We start from the raw sequence: 5,037 nt of genomic DNA on the forward strand, positions 1-5,037 counted from the left end.
ACTATTTTCCTCTGTTTTACATGTGTTTGGATCATGCAGAGTAATTAAAACAGAAATAGATATCTGAAGACAGAGTTTTGGACACCCTGAAGTTGCTTGGTTTAGATTGGGTGGTGCCAAACTTCAAAACCTCAAGTTAGGTGCCACATATATGCTCAATTTTGGGTGTTACTCACTGGAGCGATGGCGCCTAACTTCACCACTTGAAGTTAAGCGCCAATGCTGTGTACAACTTGGTGTTACTCTCGGGAAGGGTGGCACCTAACTTTGCTCCATCAAGTTTGGCGCCATATGAAGTGTGTTGGGAGTGATTTAGTTCTACCTGGTTCGCGCCTAACTTGGCATTCCTCAAGTTAGGCACCAGGTTTGAGGGGCCAAGGGAAGTTTGGCGCCAGGGACATGAAGTTAGGTGCCGTGAGTGGTAAACACATGAAGTTAGGTGCCATAATGTCCAAGTTAGGCACCAGGTTAGGGCTTCAAACCAAGTTAGGCACCCTTACGTCCCAAGTTAGGCGCTGAGGGAGAGAAGCTCATGAAGTTAGGTGCCAGTTTTGCCCAAGTTAGGTGCCATACCATTGCCTCCAACTATTTCCCAACTAGATCCTTTAAACCTTGCACCAAATCTCTTCCAATCAATTCCAAGATACCCCCTCCTGATTCAACTTTCCCCTTTTTCCAAGCCTTTCCCAACCATAGCCCTCAAGCCCGTGAACCCTGCCCCCTTCCATTCCCAATATATTCTCCACTCCCCTAGCCATCCCGTGATACCCTCCCCTTCCCAATACATACGTGTGACCACACCCCCCAACGAAGCCCACCCAATCACCTATATAAAGACCACATCCCATTCACTTCAACCACAACAAACCCCACTTCAACAGACAACACTTCCTATCCACATCAATCCCCAAGCCAGCCTTTGTCCTGCCCCCTCTTTCTGCACCACAACCCCCTACCTCCCCCCCACTATAAGCCACACACATTCCCCCCATCCTAACCATGCTCCCTTGTCCCCACCTTCACCCCATTCCATACACATTACAACCATTCTCCCAACCCTATTCTGTCCATCCATTCTTCTTTTCTTCATCCTTTTCTATTTTTATTCAGTTAAAAAAAACTAGAACAGAAAAGAAAATTTTAAATTTAATTTTTATTTTCTTCTTTTCTACTTTCTTCTTTCACTCCCCTCTGTCTTTCCCTTTGTATTTTTCCAGAAGTGAGATTTGCACTGAAACCGGATGAATATCTGGAAATGCAATTTGAAATTGAGAGAAGATGGTGACATTTTCTATGCAACCCACATACGGAGGTTGGACAACTGATGGTCTAAGAATTTTATAAAATTCTCTAGGTCACATACAAGGACATTGAGGGGGTCAATGAGAAGAATTATCAGAGTTATGTGAGAGGCAAGGTCATTGATTTCAGCCTAAGAAGCATCCGACAAGCCTTCCATCTGCTGCGTCCACCTCAGCTATCTGCCTGTTATAGTAAGAGGATGCATAGATACCAAGAACTGGATCTAGTTATTGAAGAATTATTCATTCTGGGTTTTTAGTGGAGGATAGGTGCAGAAGGGAAGCCGAACTAACTAAAGAGCACTAAACTTCTTCCTGTAGCTAGGGGATAGTTAGACTTCATTCGAAGGTTTATCATGCCTACTAGCAACCGGTCCAAATGCACTATGGACCGGGCTGTCATGATTTACTATATCATAAAGGGAGAAGTGGTGGACGTGGAGGATATTATCCCAGCACAGATATATAACATTGCCTCCAATCCCCTCAAGAAGGCTAGACTTGGTTTTCCACATCTGATTTACCGGTTGTGTGAAGCAGCAGGGGTAAAGGTAGAGAATGACTTTCCTATTCCTGTTGAGAAACAAGTTACCAAGAAGACCATGGAGACTCACAGGGAACAGTACAGGGTTCCCAAAAAAGAGCAAGTTGAGGAAGAAGCTCAACAGGACCAGCCATAACTGTCTAAGGGACACTACTTCCCACCTCAGGAATACTGGCAGTAGCTCACTTCCTCTATTGAGTAGATGGGGATCACGCACGATAGCCACTGGCAGCAGTACACTGTGTCTATTGAGGAGATGAGGGTGACACAAAACAACCGTTGGGAGTATCTCACCACCACCGTTGATCAGATGAGAGCTGCTCAGGACTCTCAGTGCCAAGAGATTTCCCAGCTGAGACTGGATTATAGCTGCTTGAGAGGACCATATGGATCATAGCCAGAGGAGAGAGATCCCCACCATGGAGATTGAGGTGGCTTAGTTCCTTTCACTTCCTATATTATTTTGTCATTACTATGTTATGTTCCTATTTTCTGCTATTTTGTCTTAGTTTTTGCATGATCTTTTCTTATTTCAATTCCTAAGTTCTAGTTTGATTTGCAATTTTGATTCTGAAAAGTGTCTCATGTATCGCCCACTGAGCTTGAATTCAAAAGAAAAAGAAAAAGATATATTGCATGAGAAATAGAGTTCATATCAAAGAATAGTCTTATTTACTTAAATGTGGTGGTATTCTCTGTGATTCTGAATGCATGACATGAACTGTGCATATTTGAATTTGAATCAATGGATGTTGATGTATAAGGATTAGGAATTTAGAGAACTATTATGAATTCTCTGAAGTAAACAAAAGCTTAATCCTTGAAGCAAAAGAAACAGCAAAAGAAAAATAAAAGCACGGTCCAAAGCTCTGAGCATCAATGACTAGGGAGGTCAGACATGATTAAAAACTCAAAGAGTTGTTTCGTCATATGCTTGTTGTGTAAATGTGTCAAGTAATCCTTGAGAAGGAGCACTAAGAGTCGTGTAACAACCCTGGTTTTCGAGTACGTGGGATATTTTCTAAAAATACGGATTTCTCCAGAAGATCAGTAAGGGGAGAACCTCTGCTATATCATCAAGAATTTCAATCCTTATTGTCATTATGTCATCTTTAAGTTAGAACCTTTTTTGAGGCAAGCTCGATAACGCAGTCACAAAGAACCTAGTTTTTGAACCATAACGGTTAGGAGTTTTGATTCTATTTTTCGTAAATAGTCTCAGTTTGACGAGCCAGACTCGATTCATGAGAGAAGAGAGGTAATAGGATAATATTATCATTATATTAGTATTAGAAACTTCTTGAATGAGTTTAGCAATGCTAAGGCCTCATTATATTATAATAGGATAATATTATCATCATATCATTATATTAATATTATCTTGGATAATATTATCATTATATTACCTGATCAGTTTTAGTTAAAAACAGAAAATCGGTTTAACCGGGTTCACAGTTTACTGTTTCAACTTAGCACCAGCACTCTTTGATGACTTTAGCAATGCTAAGGCCTCATTATACATGTTTTATTCTCATAATAAATATGTTACTAGGGTCATTTATGCTAGTAGCTCAGAAAATAATTTTTAGAGATGTTTTTACAAGTTTTCCGATACATCTAGTTTTAGTAGTTATACACCTGAGATATTTTAATATTATTTTAACCCACCTCCAAGCCAACCAATCACAACTCACCCTACATCCCCAAAACCCCCAAGGCTGGTTCATTTGCTCCTTGTGGCCGAAATTTATTAGTTCCAAATCTTCAAAGCTTGATTTCTGCTGAACTAAAACTCAAATCAAAATTTCAATCTAACCAAAATGATTCTCTCTTCTTTCTCTACATGATCATATGACTTATCAAGGTAGGAATCAAGGTGATTTGGCTGCACCATCTTCCTTTTGCTTCGGTTTCAAGGAAACATGCTTAAACATGTGTTTTCTTAATGTTCTTCCTTAGGAATCATGCTTAACTTGACTTGAAGGGCCAAGAAACATTAATTTCCAGCAAGTTTAAGGTGAGAAATCCCTTTCTAACATGTTGAGTGAGATTCGTTCAGTTGAGGGTTTTTGATTTAAAGTTGTTCTTGATGTGATTTAGGAGGAAAAAATGCTTAAGGACCACCTAAAAGTATAACCGAATTAGGAGCAGAAAAACCAGGTAGGGTTTGACGAAATTAATCTTGATTGATTGTGTTTGAGTTTTGTGATTATGATATGGTTTGGCTGTGCTTGAAATTGATGATTTATATGAGTGATTCTTGTTGAAAATTTGATGAAAATTTGATGAAATTTGATGAAATTCAAGCTATGAATTTGTGTTCTTGAGTGCAGCTGGAAACCGAAACCCTAGAGCTTAAATTGAGGTTCAATTTGTGTTGAAATAATGTGAAAAAGATAGGGTTTTAGTGGCTGGGAATTTATTATGAATTATAGTAAAAACTGGTTACTGAAAAGACTAAAAAATGGGAAAAAACAGAGAAAGAATCTGAAGAATTTATGAACACAAAGAACACTTTGAGTGTGGTGAAGAAAAATGAGGAACAGGCTTTAGATATTTAAAAGGGCAAGGAAGTAAAATTTTTGGTGTTTGAGCAGTTATTTGGTAATTTCTGAAAGTTAGGGTGGTTAAAGTAGAAATATTAAAAGTTACGGGTGGTAAAAAGTAAATTTTAAAGGTTAAAAGTTAAAGTGGGGTAATTTTCAAAAATTTAATGATAAAATAATAAATAATAATAAAATATTAAATAATAATATTTAATTAAAAATAATATTTTAATAAAAATAATAAAATAATGTGGAAAACGCAGTTTTCTGTAAAAGCTTTAGAAAGACAACTTTAAGCGCAGAATCTCATAATTACCTTCATAAAATGCTTAGAGAGTGGTAAGCACATATTAGTGAGGCAAAGATAAAAGAAATATAAAAAGATAAAGAAAAGATAAGAACCAAAGAAAAGTCTGTAAAGTTTTAACGACAAAAAAACAGACAGAGAATAGCGAACGAACTAGGGCAACATAGTTAGACCTTGAGTTGCGACTAGGGTTTGGTATTATATGAAAAGTTAAACTGTTTTAGTATAGACTTAACGAACCTATACTTGGGACATGCTAACTATTCATACTGAAATTTACATAAGCTTTAAATACACATGTTAAACAGAAAAATCAGAGCAGAGTAAAAGGACTAAGAG

This window comes from Arachis ipaensis, chromosome B7, assembly GCF_059453495.1.
Source record: "Arachis ipaensis isolate K30076 ecotype BB chromosome B7, ASM5945349v1, whole genome shotgun sequence".
In the NCBI taxonomy this organism is placed as follows: domain Eukaryota; kingdom Viridiplantae; phylum Streptophyta; class Magnoliopsida; order Fabales; family Fabaceae; genus Arachis; species Arachis ipaensis.